This window comes from Danio aesculapii, chromosome 2 (assembly GCF_903798145.1).
Source record: "Danio aesculapii chromosome 2, fDanAes4.1, whole genome shotgun sequence".
NCBI classification, from domain to species: Eukaryota; Metazoa; Chordata; class Actinopteri; order Cypriniformes; family Danionidae; genus Danio; species Danio aesculapii.
Genome location: NC_079436.1, coordinates 7,542,648 through 7,559,993, shown reverse-complemented (window position 1 = coordinate 7,559,993; position 17,346 = coordinate 7,542,648). Strand labels below are relative to the sequence as shown.

Sequence of the window (17,346 nt, the reverse complement as noted above, 5' to 3'; positions counted from 1 at the left end):
TTAAATGAACGCGAATTTAAGCTTTATTCAATATATGTCTGAACACAACATGCAGTTTTGAAATGGTTTTTATTATTAATGGAAAACAAAATACTAAACTACATAGCCCTGTGTGAAAAAGTGTTTACCCCTAAACCTAACAACTGATTGGTCCACATTTAGCAGCAACAACCGCAATCGAGTGTTTGCGATAACTTGCAATGAGTTTATTAGTGCTTGTGAAGGAATTTCGGGCCTCTCATCTGCTCAAAATTGTTGTAATTCAGCCACATTTGGAGCATGAACCGCCTTTTTAAGGTCATGCCACAGCATCTTAATTGGATTCAGGTCAGGACTTTGACTAGGCCACTCCAAAGTCCAAAAAAAAAAGAATATATATGAAACGGAGACCAGCTAGCATCCTTGTTAGAGCAAACGACTCCCATGCGGAGAGTTTTGTTTAACACTCTGTGCACATACAACAATGGGCAATGTTCAAATACAATTAACCATCAGAGAGTCATTCGTTTTAGTAAATCAGTTTGTTGAGGTATTTAAATTAACGTTTATTTAAGCTTGATTCAATATATATGTATATAAAGTGGTGTGAAAAAAGGGTTTGCCCACTTGATTTCCTATTTGTTAGCATGTTTGGCACAATTTAATGTATAAAATCATCAAACTAATTCCAATATTAGTCGAAGATAACAGTAAACACATCATGCAGTTTTGAAATTTAGTTTTTTTTATTAAGAGAAAATAAAACACTAAACTACATAGCATTGTGTAAAAAAGTGTTTGCCCCTAAATCTAATAACTGGTTGGGCCACCAATAGCAGCAACAACTGCAGTGCTTACAGTGCTTGTGGAGGAATTTTGGCCCACTCATCTATGCAGAATTGCTGTAATTCAGCCACATTTGGAGCATGAATAAAATTTTTAAGTTCATGCCAAAGCATCTTAATTGGATTCAGGTCAGGACTTTGACTAGGCCACTCCAAGGTTCAATAAAATAAGAATATCTATGTAACGGAGGCCAGCTAGCCTCCTTGTTAGAGCAGCTAAGTCACATGTGGAGAGTCACTGTGTTTTGTTTAGCACATGCAACAATAGACAATGTTCAGATACAATTAACCATCAGAGAAAGTCATTCATTTCAGTAAATCAGTTTGTTGAGGTATTTAAATGATTGTTTATTTAAGCTTGATTTAGCATTTTCTATATATACAAGTATGTATATACAGGGGTGTTAAAAAGTGTTTGCCCCCTTACTGATTTCTTATTTGTTAGCACACGTTTGGCACAGTTTAATGTTTAAGATCATCAAACTAATTTTAATATTAGTCGAAGATAACACCAGTAAACACATCATGCAGTTTTGAAATGGTTTTAATATTAATGGAAAACAAAATACAAAATAGCATAGCTCTGTGTGAAAAAGTGTTTGCCCCTAAACCTAATGACTGGTTGAACTGGTTGGACGACTGCAATCAAGTGTTTTCGATAACTTGCAATGAGTCTGTTAGGGTGCTGTGAAGGAATTTTGGCTCACTCATCTTTGCAGAATTGTTGTAATTTAGCCACATTTGAAGCATGAACTGCCCTTTTAAGGTCATTTTTCAGCATCTTAATTACATTCAGGTCACGACTTTGACTAGGCCACTCCAAAGTCCAAGGAAATAAGAATATATATACAGAAAATATTAAATTACCGTTAATAAACTGCATATAGCTGTTTGATCTTTAACAGTCTATATCTCAACAGACTGATTCACTAAAATAAATGACTTTCTCTGATAATTATATTTGATTATTGCCTTTTATATTTAAAAAAAAAGTACTGCCAGCTCATAGCACTTTTTGGATTGTAATTTACATAAACATCCTAGACAATACAGTATATCAAAGTACTGAAATTGCTGGTACAGGTCAGTTTGTCATACATTTCAATAACAAAAGTTACCGTTATAGAGTTCTTGGGCCCATTATTCCATTAAAAGCATCAGGAAATGTATGCCACCTTCAAAAGCTACTGAAAAATCTTAAAGGGATAGTAAAAATGATACTTCTGGCATTTACTCTACTTTACAAACCTGCTTGAGTTTCTTCGTTTGAACACAACAGATAATATTTTGTATAATGTTGGAAACTGGCAGACACTGAATACCATAGTATTTTCTTTTTTCTACTGTCAGTGTGAATGACTACCAGTTTAAAACATTTTTCTAGATATAAAAACAGGACAAAAACAACGGTTTGGAACCTGAGGGTGATTAAAAAAATATAAATTTTCATTTTTGGGTGAACTATTCCATTAAATGAAATGCAAATGCATTTTGTCTATTCATTACCTACCATTTTTATTAATAATGTTTATTTATTTATTCACACGTTATTAACGTTAACATTAATATGTGGTTATTATACTATTTCAACTCGATTTCAACTTATAGCTTCATTGATGGTTGAAATGTTGATTATTCTACCGTTTGCAACTTTTGTTGAGACTTTTTCAGACTATCTCCATACTCTTGTATTTAGATAGTAAGTAGATTTATATCCTCAATCCTGCCAAAATAATGCTGTTCCATTTTGCTCGCCGACATCCAACATCCAATTATCCACAATTTTGCCTGATATATAATAAAGCATAATCCCCTCCGAACAGCCAGCGCTTATTTATCTTCATAAGCAGACTTGGAAGATGATTTGTCTGTGTGATCAGAGCTTCTCTATCTCTTATGTATCTCCCTGATTTTTTTTGTGATCTCCCCACATTGCACAATTGGATTCAGGTCAGGACAATGACTAGGCCATTCCAAATTCCAAAAAAAAAAAAAAAAGAAATCAGTTATGGGACAAACACTTTTTTTTCAGAATCAGAATCAGTTTTATTGCCAAGTGTGCTTCAAACACACAAGGAATTTGTTTTGGCTACAGAAGATTCCAGTGTACATAAAGTTACAAGTGACAACACAAAATAAATATGAAAAAGAAAAAAAGATGATAAACATTAAACAGAGATGCAGTTAGTCAAAATGAATGATAGTCAAAAGGATCTGGATGTTTAATTGTATGTACAGATTAGTGTGTGTGTGTGTGTATATATATATATATATATATATATATATATATATATATATATATATACTGTTTTTTTCACACCAGTGTATATATATATATATATAAGTACTGCCACCTCATAGATTTATTTTTTTATTGTAATTTACATAAACATTCTAAATAATACAGAATATCAAAGTAGAAATTGCAGAAGAATACTGAAATTGCAGGTACAAGTCAGTTTGTTAAACATTCCAATATGAAAAGTTGTCGTAGCAGAGATCTTGCACCTATTATTCAATAAGGATATTTTTGGGTGATATTTCACCAAAAAAATAAACTTCTGGCATTTACTCTACTTTACAAACCTGCTTGAGTTTCTTCGTTTGTACACAAAAGATAATATTTTGAATAATGTTGGAAACTGGCAGACACTGACTACCATAGTATTTTCTTTTTTTTACTGTTGATGTTAATGGCTACCAGTTTAAAACATTTTTCAAGATATAAAAACAGGAATAAAACAAAGGTTTGGAACCTGAGGGTGATTAAATAATGACAATTTTCATTTTGGGGTGAATTATTCCTTTAATTAGCAAATGTGTTTTGTCCAACACAGGCTCATTGTGAAAACGTAGCCCTGCGGATGTTCCTGGAGACAGCGAATTACGTAGGCCGAGGTACGTATGGCTGCATTTCATTTCTTTAAACAAACGCTATGGGGCGGTGTGACGCCGTTCCTTTTTGCGCTTACCCGCCGACCGCTTACCTTTGTATGGATGGCATTCCGGCTACAACCCGTTTGTCCCGTTAGCGCGCCACGTCCGTCGGCGGATTTGAGATGCAGAGAGGAGTTGACCATGAAGACGGGGGTTCGAGTCCGGTGAAGAGCGGTTCAAGAAAGCAGGTAAGACAAAAACAGAATCCAAATTATAAAACAAACAAGTGAATAGCAGGGTGAGGATGTGGTAAAAAAAAAAAAAGTCAGACGAGGGCTTTTATTTTTTTGGATTGCTTTTGAAACGTGTTGGTTGGGTTTAGGGAAGTGGGTGAACGGGACAATCGATAAAACTGGTTGGGTTTAGGGAAGGGGGAGGGTGGGTCAGCCGATCGTTCGCTCAGTCAGTCAGAAAGTCTGTCCAAAAGTGAGTCGACAGCGGCCTCTCGTGGGTTTACGCGAGAACAGCAGGCGCGAATGGCACTCGCGAGGGAAATTTGAGATCTCAAAAAGCATACACGGCGACCTCTGGCGGATTCGTGAAAAAAAAACTGCAGAAAAACGTGCCGCCGGGACGTATTTCGAGGTCTCCAGAAACGTCCGTGGAGGTACGTTTACAGAATGAGCTTGGGTTGGTTTAGTCTATCATTACCTACCATTTTTATTAATAATGTTTATTTATTCATTCACACGTTATTAACATGCTTAATTACGTTTATAAATGGTTATTATACTATTTTAAAGATCGATATCAACTTATAGCTCCATTGATGGTTGAAATGTTGAATATTCTAGATGTAATCTGTTTGCAACTTTTTGTTGAGACTTTTTCAGACTATCTCTATACTCTTGTATCTGACAAGCTAATTTCAAAGCCTCCTCGATCCTGCCAAAACAACGCCGTTTAGTTTTGCTCGCTGACGTCCAACATCCAATTATCCACAAGTTTGCCTGATATATAATAAAGCATTATCCCCCCGAATAGCCAGCGCTTATTTCTTTATGAGAAGACTTGGAAGGCGGTTTGTCAGTGTGATCAGAGCTTCTCTATCTCTTGTGTATCTCCCTGATTTCCCAAGTCAGATCTCCCTCCGCGCCGAGGCTCCGCATTCCCCACGCTGCACAAAAGCATGTTTGATCTTTCCAATTACGCCGGCCGCTCTGTGCAAGCCTGCAGATCCGAGAGAACAGCTTGGCAGCAGAATTGGTTGCACATCAGGCTCTTTTACTGGTGGAGTTATTCGCCCAGAGGTGGAGATCCGCGTATCTGCCTTTGCTGCTGCCTCATCAGGAGAGAAGGGACTGTTTGGGCCAAAAGTGCAGTAATAATCACGTTGCGTGAACTCTCATTAAGATGGTGGAGGGCTGCGCTGTGTGGGAGGCTGTGTGTTTGTGTTTATATGTGTGTATCTGTGAAACAGGAAGGGAGAGTGTTAGTGTGGGTGGTGGAAATACAGTAGCTTTGTTCCAAAACCTAGTGAGCTGCCACAGTGTCTGCAGCCTACATAAGCAGCTGTGTTAAAATAACATCCTGATGGCTGTGGCACCTTAAAAGTGACTGTTACAGTGCTCTCTTCATAGGTAGAATAAGATGCTGTAAGTTAATAGCATTGAACTGGCTACACCAACGTAGAATTTTGGATTTTAATGGTCGCATATTGTCTCTTCTTAACACCATGAAAGTGATAACCTCGCCAGTGCCTCTAAAATATGAAGTACAATATGCTCTACATACATGCTGCTTCTCATATGCTCACAAGAGACTTAATTGTTGTCTTTTTTTAAGCTTTCATGTTAGCATGTTTGCTAAGCTAAACTCCCTGAATGTCATTTCAACACCTCAATTGACTACTACAATCAGTTTTACATACTGTATATCTACATGTATGCGACAGACAAATCGCATTTCAGAGCCTTGATTTTTCTTCAATTCTGATGGCTCATTAGCATGTCGCTAAGCTAAAAACATTCAACGTCATAACCTCACAGGTGACTACTACAATGTTTTACATACTGTGTATCTACATATGCAACAAACAAATAGCATTTTAGCGCCTTGATTTTTCTGAAATTTCGATGGATCGTTGTTAGCATGTTGTTCAGCTAAACCCCTGGAACATCATTACCTCCAACACACTCTCACAAGTGACTACTACAAAATGTTTTACATACTTTTTAGGTTATCTACAAACAAATACTGTAGCATTTCAAAACCTTGATTTGACTCTGAATATCCGTGATCCGGGGGGCAAACAAAATGGGAGATGGGTCTGAAATACGGGAGACTCCCGGGAAAAACGGGAATGTTGGCAGGTATGCTGATGATGATTATGTTGCTAAGTTAACCCTTTAAAGTCATAAACTCACGTGACTACTACAATATGTTTTAGATATCTACATATGCTACAAACAAATATTTCAGAGCCTTGATTTTTCTTCAATTCTGATGACTTCTTGTTATCATGTTGCTAAGCTAAACCCCTGGAACGTTAGCTATTACCTGACAAGTGACTACTACAATATGTTTTACATACTGTGTATCTACATATGCACCAAACAAAAAGCATTCCAGATCCTCGATTTTCCTTTGATTCTGAACATTCCTCATTAGCATTTTGCTAAGCTCTACAACACAAATACCACAACCTCATAATTGACTTCGTCAGTTTTTTCCTTTAATTTTAATGGTTACATTTTGGCAATTTGCTAACACCATAAAAAGAGAAAACCTTCGCAAGCGATTTTAAAATAGGAAGTAAAATATACTCTACGTATGCTGCTTCTCACATATGCTGCAAACAAATCACATTTCACACAAGAGGCTCAATTGTTTTAGTGGTTGCATGTTAGCATGTTTGCTAAGCTAACTCCCATGTACGTCATAAACTCACTTTTACAAAATGTTTTACATATATCTAGATATGCTACAAACAGCATTTCAATGCCTCAATATGTCAATTTCTTGTTAGCATTTTGCTAAGCTATATAGCCAAATGCCATAACCTCACAATTGACTGCTACAATATGTTTTATATATACAGTATCTACATGCTACAAAGAAATTTTCTTTGATTTTGATCATTCTATAGTAGCATGTCACTAAGCTAAAAAACTTGGAATGTAATAGATCTATAACAATATTATTGTATAACAGATACGATAGCATCAATAACAACATGTTCTACATACCTGTCATTATCACCAGCGATCTAACCCTTATAGATTGCTGGAGAACATTCATTATTACCAGAACTACAAGTCTGACTGTGAATTACAACTCCCGTCATGCACCCCACAGACACCAGTTCTGGTTTACCCATGATTGTATAGACGCAGTTGATACTCGTAAGGTCTAATGACCAGGACTATTTATACACCTCACTTTGACACACACATTGCCTCCGTGTTTGATCCTTGCCTTGTTGCCTTGTTTATGTTTATTGCTGCCTGTATTGACCTCTTTGCCTGTGACCTAGACTACGATTCTGGATTTCCTTGCATTTATTCTCTTGACCTATGGTTGACCATTGCCTATTTGACTACGGTTAAATAAAACTGCATATCGGATTCTCATCTCAGTTGTCACCCAACACCCATTAGTTACAATATTCAGCTTTATGCTTGAGTTTAATATTAGGATGTAAAAAAGACATGGCAAAGAAAAAAACAAAAATTCTCCATCTTTATACAAAAATTATTTCAAGTGAGTACATACATATATATATATATATATATATATATATATATATATATATATATATATATATATATATATATATATATATATATATATATATATTACATTTATTCCCTTTTGTTTCAGTTGTCTGTAAATATTTGTACTTTTTAATGTCTGTAATTTATCATCTAACTATTATTTCATCCACCAAGCTCAGTTTTTCCCCCACTATCTCTGTTAAAATGCATTCTGGAGTTGTCTTTGTTGAAAACTACATGTGATGTCGCTTTGGCCAACATTAGATACCTAATGAGGCAGCATAATTAGAAAGGAATTAAGGTTTGGAACAGCTTTTGCATCAGGATTATGCCCATCACGCCTTACAGTGCTGCCTCCATAGTTTTGGAACAGAGCGAGGCGATATTAAAGAAGGATACAGACAGACGGCCCAAGAGTGTGTGTTAGCATCTGGGCTGTTTAAGCGAAAGATAGCAAAAGAGACTGAATGGTGGAGTGTAACTGCACGGTGAAGACTCGGCGGGGGTTGTCAGAGACGCATCACGCCATGCTGCAGAAGTTGTATCCAACGTATAACTAACGTTCTCTTGGCGTGTGTGTAAGTGGAAGCTGTCAAGACGCGCTTGTTTACTGTCGGCTCGAGCTCGCAATTCCAATTAGATGGACGTGGCAGATTCGGCATGTACACTGGATGGAAAAAAACACTCACAGTATGGTATCACTACAGATGTAGGAGGATCTGCTGACCTCTTTCAATTTCATTGGGTTTTACATTGATGACAACCTGATTTTTTTTATTGTCTTGTCTTGCACAACATGAAGCCATGATGCTGAAACATTCTGGGTGATTGCCAGGGTGTGCTATCTAGTTGCTAAGGTGTGTTGAAACATTGGTATAGTGTTCAATCTGTACAAATGAAACAAACAAATAGCATTTGATACAGAAGCCTTGATTTTCCTTTTATATTGAAATCGGAATTAAATCAAAAATTACAATTCTTATTTTTAGATAGTAGTACTTGATGGATAGTTATAAATGATGGATCTCCTCCTTAGACCCCGCCCATTGACTTGTTTCACCTGTAGTGGACATTGTGTTTTAATTGAATTGTCTTTGAATTTTTTGAGCTACTCTGTCAAGTCCTGTTGTACTGTTCAGAGGACATCCTAGGCTTTCTAGTGATATGTCATTTGATTGGCTGGCATGCTTGGAAACTTCTTACACTTCATCTAAAATGGCCGACATACAATAAAGCATTTTGGTATGTAAAATTTTGCTTTTTAAATGATTTTTTACTATTATTATTACATATATATTTGCTTATTAAAGTGTCAGGAACAATACATTTATCTTTCAAACCTGTTAACTTGTTTGAGTTTCAAAATATCATCCTTTTGTAAATGTCCACCATTGTGGACACAGGGCCATCTTAATGTAATTAATGACTGCATGTTGTAGGAGGCAGAACTGAAGCAGAGAGGATTCTTTATAAGATAGTTGAGGGACACTTTGATTTAGAGTCTGAAAATTAGAGAATTAGAGACAATTAGAGAATGACAATCAGTTTTTAATCGCTTTTATGTTAAATTTGTTTTGGATTAACATCACTTCTTTTTGTTTTTGTTTTGTTATTTGAGTTCGGCTCTCTTTCAGACTAAACTGTTTCAGGAATTTCAATACGAAAGGAAAAAATGGCTTTTGTTTTGTTTTTGTTACATTAATATTGGATTAATATCCCTTTACAGCCATATCCTGTACAGTTTTGTTGTTTCAAACTAAAATGGTCTTGTGGTCCATTTTACATGCTGTAAAATTAAAAATAAAAACAAAATGTAAAAACTCTAAATTGTAGATTTTTTTTAAAGCCAAAGGATGTAGGAAATCACAGAAGAAAAAAAAAGAAAAAAATTCTTTGGGTCTCAGAGGATCTGTGCACTGCAATTTTTGGTAAAAACTTAATTTGCCCTCAGAAACTTTGAACAAATATCATACCTTCTCTCTCTCTTGAAATTACTTTGAAATATTAGGAATTAGGGGGTCTTTCAGGCAATTTGAAAAAGGAATATTTAGCGAAACTGCAATGTAAAGTTTTTTTTCGCATTTTTTCACGTCACCTGGTGTACATAAAAGTCCCATGATTTTTCAGCCTGATCTCATGAGAAAACACCTATTTTTTACATAATGACCAAAACATGCCTAGTTCATAATTTAATAACACAAAATGTAAAAGGCGTGACCCCCAAACTCCTCCCATAAACCCAACAATCACTGGTGGATGAGCAAATAGGATGTAGGTCACGGTAGGTGGAAAAAAAGACAATTTAAATTCCATTTCGTTTCCGTTCGACTTCGTTCGACTTCCGCATGTCGACTACCATGACATACATTTTGTACCAAAATTACAATCACCTGTTGACATCACCTGTTTCATATCACATCATTATTTAACCCATTTACCCGATAACTAGCCCTAAATTGTTCCTGTCCCAACTTTCTTTTAAAAGTTGTGCAGCTTTTTTATAAATTTAAATATACGGATATGTAAATTTTGCAAAAAAAACAATAATATATTACAGAACTGTTTCGAATGCTTGCATGAGGTGGCTTTTCGGACAAAAAAAGAACATTAAAAAGGAATATTTAGCATAACTGCAATGGATTTTTTTTTTCACATTTACACATCACCTGGTGTACATAAAGGTCACATGATTTATCAGCCTGTTCTTATGAGGAAACACATATTTTACATAATGACCAAAGCGTAGCTAATTGATATGAATTCACATAATTAAATGAAACAAAAATGTTTTTATAAAAAGACAAAGCCCCCAAACCCCACCCATAAACCCTACCCATCACTGGTTGATGAGCAGATAGGATGTAGATCACGGTAGGTGGAAAAAAACAATCTTAACTTTATCTTAACTTCCACTTCATGTTGACTGTAAATATACAAAAACAACCACATATTACAGAACTGTTTTGTATGCCTTCATGAGAGTGTTTTTCAGGCAATTTAAAAAAGGAATATTTAGCAAAACTGCAATGGAAAGGTTTTTTTTTTTGCATTTACTCGATACCTGGTGTACATAAAAGTCAAATGACTTTTCAGCCTGATCTCATGAGGAAACATCTATTTTACATAATGACCAAAACATGCCTAGTTCAGACAAATTCATAGAATTTAATTAAACAAAAATGTACAATTAAAAAAAAGGCGTGGCCCCCAAACCAAACAGTAGTAAAAAAAGAACAATTCTTTCACGTAAATATACACCTAACGCAAATGTTAATTTAACAAAAACAACCATATCTTCAACCCAGGCTCCTTCTGAAAACGTACCACTATATACATTTCTGGAGAGCGCCAAATACGTCCCAGGAGCTACATTTTTTACAGTTTTTGTTTTCGTGTATACTTTTTGAGATCTCAAATTTCTCTTGCGAGTGCCATTAGTGCCTGCTGTTCTTGCGTAAATCCACCGTCGACTGATTGACTGACCGATCGACTGACCCACCATCCTCCTTCCCTAATCCCAACCAATAGTGCTTTCAAAAGCACCGATTGACCAGCCAACCCACTTTCCTTAACTCAACCGACAGTGTTTTCAAAAGCAATCCAGAAAAAGAAAAACCCTCGCCTGATTTTTACCATTTTTTCAGATTTTACCACATTCTCACCCTGTTATTTACTTGTTTATTTTTTGAATTGGAACCATTCTTCGCCGAACTCGAAACCCGTCACCATGGTCAACTCCTCTCTGAGTCTCAAGTCCACCGACGTACAGTACATGGTGAGCTACCGGACAAACGTAAGCAGTCAGCTGCTAAGCGCGAATAAGAACAGCATCATAAGGCTGCATAGCATTCATTTTAAAGACGAAATGCAGCCATATGTACTTCTGGCTACATAATTAGCGATCTCCAGAAATGTATATAGGGAGACATTTTCAGAATGAGCCTATGTTGCAACATTACAGAACTGTTTTGCATGCTTGCATGAGGTGTTTTTAGGCAATTTGAAAAAGGATAACAGCAAAACTGCAATAGGATTTATTTATTTGTTTATTTTGCAATTACAGCCTGATCTCATGAAGGAAACGTACCTATTTTATGTTTGAAAAATGTCTAATTCATACAAATTGATATGATTTATTTCTACAAAAATGTACAAACTTTAAAGAGTGGCGTGCCCGTAAACCCAACCATCATTGGGGGATGAGCTAATCATACAAAGATGTACAATTGAGATTGTACTAATTCATGCCAATTAGCCACTAAATCAAAAAGTAGATTGTGCTGGATGTTTCTATCCAATCGGATGTTTATTCACAGTAACTGGCTTCCTTCAGCATGTACCAAGCATAACAAGAATTCTAATACTTTGACAACAGCAATACACACTCAAAAGAAACTAACGTGTTCACCTAAACATACTGAATCCACATTTGTTTACAGTGAACATCCATACTACATGCATCAGCAATAATACAGCAAATGCTGTTAATTGCAATCCTGTGCACTGCTCCGGCAATGCTGTGTAATTTTCTGTAACATGGCATCTCTCTTCATGGATTAGATGATCTTGCTTGGAGACCGTTCTGCCCCATTGATTTCCACCCACATACGCATGTGACACCATCACACCATCTACTGACATTCATGCTCCTTCACAAGTGTTTATCCAGCGTCTACATGACAAGAGAGTGGAAAGCAGGCGGAGGTGTTGATATTAACGCACTGTTGCTTTGCACTTGTTTGTTTAATAAGCAGACAGAAGAATTACATGCTCGTTATCTGACGCCCATATAAAGGTGACTAAATTACGCCTCGTTAAAACTAACGATGAACATTGAAGTTTTGTGTGCATTTCTATTGGTGACAAGAATGAAAAATGGTGATAAATTGTTTGACCTTGAATTTGGAAGGCAGGTTTAGAGCTGCTAAGCCTTTAGATAATGCTGTAAAGATTTATTTTACATTAGTAATAATACTTTAATTCAATTCATTTCAATTCACCTTTATTTGTATAGCGCTTTTACAATGTAGATTGTGTCAAAGCAGCTTCACATAAAATATCATAGTAAATTTGAACAGTGTAGTTCAGTTTTTAGTGTTTAAGTTCAGTTCTGCTCAGTTCAGTGTGGTTTAATAATCACTACTGAGAGTCCAAACACTGAAGAGCAAATGCAACGATGCGCAGCTCTACGGATCGCAAAAAAAATTCTGAATATTTGTCTGTATTTCCATCAAATGGTGAAATTTTGGTTTATTTCGACTGGAATTGGTGTTGATAAAGCGACTCTACAGTGGATTCTCCTTCAACAGTTACATTCATAATAAACATAATTGAATCCTGTTTGAAATTATTAAAACTATACCAGAATTATACCAGTATTTTACAGCCTACTTGATACACCAGCAAAATATCATGGCAATTCGTAACCTTTTGGATTAGTGGCTAATTCTTATAAACAATTTAGTACGATATGCTTATCCCCCAATGACAGTTGGGGTCAGGGGTGGGGTTGGGGTTGCCTCCTTTTTAAAATCCCACATTTACGTACGACTGAACTTGTACGAATTTGTACAAATCATAAAATACTTGCGTTTCCTGATAAGATCAGACTAATTATACTGAATATATTCCACAATCTAGAAACTTTGTAATATGATTTTTATTATTTGTATACTTGTAAGGCGGCTTTGACAATATACACTGTATAGTGCCAAAGAAGAAGAAAGCTTATTTGCCTTGTCTCTGAAGACTGTATAGATCTATGATTTATTAGCACATAATGAGTGGAAACCTGGGGTCCGTTCTTCGTACTGTAAATGATCTAAGATGATTTGACAGATCCTGGATCTTTTAATCTTGATAACTGATTTCTGGCTAATTTGGTTCTTCAAACAATTTCGCGAATCAGATTAAAATGTCTGGATGAACTGATCTGAGATGGCTGCGTGTGTTGTGAAGGACAGATCTATCGATCCTCGAAATCATGATCAACAATGCAACGATTGGCTGATGGCACAGCAGCGTAATGACATCGTCTGATTAATATTCAATTATCCATGTGAGCAAAATTACATAAAATTTGTAGTAAACGGTTTGTTAAATATGCTACGCAATAACTTTCCACCTTTGTTGTGGCCTGCAGTCTTTACACTTTCATGTGTCAAGAGTATTTATCAATTTATTTAGTTTTACAGTTAGAGCGGATTTTCTTTGTCATAGTAGCCATTGTAGTATTATAGTAGCTGGTTTTCTTAATCGGTGTAAAGATTAACTGGATGTCTAAAATAATTTTGCATCACAAAAGCATTTTGATATTGGTAAAAGTGTCTGCAACTTTTGTGAAGCATCAAATTTACATCATAATAACTGTCAAAACATGTTCATGACTGCATATATGTATTATACCTTTAAAAAAAAAGTTGCATATTGTGCATGTCTATTATCATACACAAACTGTACTACAAATTGTATGTGTTTGCATCTAAAAACGTAATATCAATAATTTTTTTCTTTGAACCACCAGTTCTTTGTACTTTTATTTCAGAGTGCAGATTGCGTAAGTTTTATTAAAATATATATATTTTTTTTACTTATATATATAGTTAAAAAATATATTTACTATTTTCCCAAGTGTATATAACCACTATTGTAAGAAAATATCAGAATTCGGTACATACTTTCAGTATTATCATTGCATGAACTGCCCAATCTAATCCTGTTTATATGAAATAAGCCTGCTCCAGAGCAGGTTTGAGCTACCAGAACTGTTGCTATGACAACAACTCTCAGATGAGTTTTTAAGAACGAAACGATCCTGGATCGTGTCAAATCGTCAATAACCAAATCAAGCTAACTGAGTAATCCACATACGAAGAACAGACCCCTAAACTGTGACAGCATTCACTATAAAATTCATGTTGTCCCAACACAAATTAATTAAGTTAACTTAAGTGGATTGGACATGTTGAGCTCATTTTAAATAAGTAGTTTGAATAAGCAGCAAAAATATCTTTTTTGAGTGTTGAAACATTGCCTGAGCGTCAGTGTCTTTATATGCTAATGTAAAATTATAATAATGTTTCCTCCATTAAATTTACATACACATAAATCTAAGTATAATTCATTTTTTGAGCATATGTGAGGGTCAGCATTCAGTGCACATCCTGTATGAAGTGATTAGTTGACTTCACCAGAAAAATAAATAAGTAAATGCCTTAAAATGATTAAGCAATTGAACTATGCACATAATGATATAAGTAAAGTTAGCTTAACAGTTCTAGTTTTTATAAGTTGTTCCATCTTCTAAATAGTTTGGCATTTTTGCATTTATTAGGATCGTACAGTATATTAGACAGGAAGAGAAGTTGGAGAGAGAGGGATCGCAAGCCAGGACTCTAACTTGGGACACCAGAAACACAATAGTGTTAAATGTTGGTGCATTGCCAACAAGGCTATTGAAGCTGTCGTATACCCACTTTTCAAGTAAAGTCAACATGTTGCTTTTAAGGCAGCTGGTTTTCTCATTTTTAACTCCTCATCCTGACTTTTTGAACACAAACATGAACAACATGTTCAACTTAAATGATTGCCTATCTTCAACTGTTTGGTGCACAGATTTAAGCTTAGTCTCATTTTAAAGAAGACGGATGTCAGACTATTGCTTTAGTGGAAAAATAATGTCAAAAAGTAAATAAAACAAAAGTTATGTGTCTTTAGGTTCATTCATTCATTGATTTTCCTTCGGCTAATGCCTTATTTTTCAGGGATCGCCACAGATGAATGAACCGCCAACAATTTCAGCATATGTTTTATACAGCGGATGCCCTTCCAGCTGCAACCCAGGACTGGAAAACACCATTCTCGCATACACACTCCTACACCATCGCCAATTTTGTTTTATCCAATTCATCTATAGGGCATGTCTTTGGACTGTGGGGGAAACCTGAGCACCCAGAAGAAACCCACGCCAACATGGGGAGAACATGTAAACTCCTCACAGAAATGCCAACTTGCCCAGCCGGGACTTGAACCAGCGGCCTTCTTGCTGTGAGGCGACAGTGCTTAAATACTGTGCAGAAATATTAACTGTATTTTTTTCATGCTTTTGACACTATTTGCAAAGTAGACATACAATTCTGAAGTAGTATGAGAAGTTTGGTGGTATTTGATTTGAATGCAGCCTCTAAAAAAACATCTAGAAACAAATTTTTACATTTGGATTGCTATAGCAAAGTAATTCTTTAGGACTCAGATAAGTATTGTTGTTGCAAGTTAATAAATAACTGTTGCTCTTTAATCTCTCAAATATCGTATATGGAAACTAGACATTTTAAGCTTTCAAATAATATAGAGTTTGTCATGATTGCTTTATGTTTACACTACAAAATTGTGGTTTAAATATGTAACCGTGAATGGCCACACAGATTGTAATGTGACAGTAAATTTGTTTTAATCTATTACTCTGTCAACGTAACAAAAAAAATAGTAAAATATGAATTCAGAAGGTTATGTTTATAGAGCTATTTAGTTTGTAATGATTAGATTAGAATCCATTTTTAAAGTTCATAATGCAAATGTCATCATCATAATAGAATTCCAGTAATATACGTGCACTAACTTTTTTTAACCATAACTGTGCATACTTGGTGCATGCAAGTCAGACAAAAGCACATTTAATTTTTTTCAGTAATTAATTAAACTACATGATGTCCAACATACCGTGTTGCTGTCAAGCCACAAGATAGTTGATGATTAACTGCATAAACAGACTTCCATAGTATTAGTTTTTCCTACTATGGAAGTCAAGGTTACAGGTTTTTCCAACTTTCTTTAAAATATCTCCCTTTGTGTTTAACGGAAGAAAGAAACTGAAACAGGTTCAGAACAAGAGAAGGATGTGTAAACGATGACAGAATATTCAGTTTTGGTTGAACTGTCCCTTTAAATGAAGCCTACTTTGAGTGAGGGTGCTTTCACACCTAGACTTTTGTTTTGGAACCAGACTCGTTTCCCCAGTTAGAACGGTTCGTTTTTCATATGTGAATCCAGCAATCACGCTCGGATCCGCACCAAAACAATCGGTTCGAGATCTCCTGAATGAGGTGATCTCGACTCTATTGAAATGAACTCTGGAGCGGATTGATTGTAGTGAGAAAGCAAAACGATCCGAGCCCGGCTATATCACAGTGTATTATGGATATGTAAAAGGCATATATATGGCTATATGAACAAAGAATTATGAGTAGGGTGGGATGTCATTCCTATCAGTAAATGTGCATTTAATGTCAAATACAAAAGTGAAAGCATGCTAACTATTAACGAGAGATGTTTATCCATTAGGAAAATTGACTGAACAGCAGTAATGTAAAGGCTATAATGCATAATTCTAGCCAAGGGCTATGTATGAGAAAGTCTTATACTTGGTGAAGATGTCTGTGGGTGTTACCATTCAAAATTAAAGCGCAGCTTTCCTCTTATATTGTCTTATTGCTCATTGCCATAAATTAAAATAAGGACGCATGACAGCTGAGCGGGACTCTGCAAAATAAACCGTGAAGCTCTGACCAATGTGATGAGAGTTTACTCGCACGTGACTTGTTTTAAGCTCTTAGGGTTTTTTTTTTAAACTTTACTGTGTGAAAGCGAACCGCACCAAGTACAAAGTGCAACACTGTAACAATTTTAATCCCTGTTTTAGAACAAAACAGGTGTGAAAGCACCCTAAGTCTAGCGTACAAGTAAAAACAGTGTATACATTGGGCTCATGCACAGTAATACCAGTATTGTGTGTTTGGAATTGAAATAAGCCACATTTCTAGCATTCAAAAACACCTTCACATGACAGAATACCTTTATGAGGCCATGTGTGA

General features: G+C 35.7%; 1 protein-coding gene across 1 annotated transcript in view; it reads left to right on the top strand.

The window, feature by feature from the left end:
• dipk2aa (divergent protein kinase domain 2Aa) overlaps positions 1 to 17,346 on the top strand; it is a 419,818-nt gene that overhangs the window by 365,538 nt on the left and 36,934 nt on the right. The window lies entirely within an intron of this gene.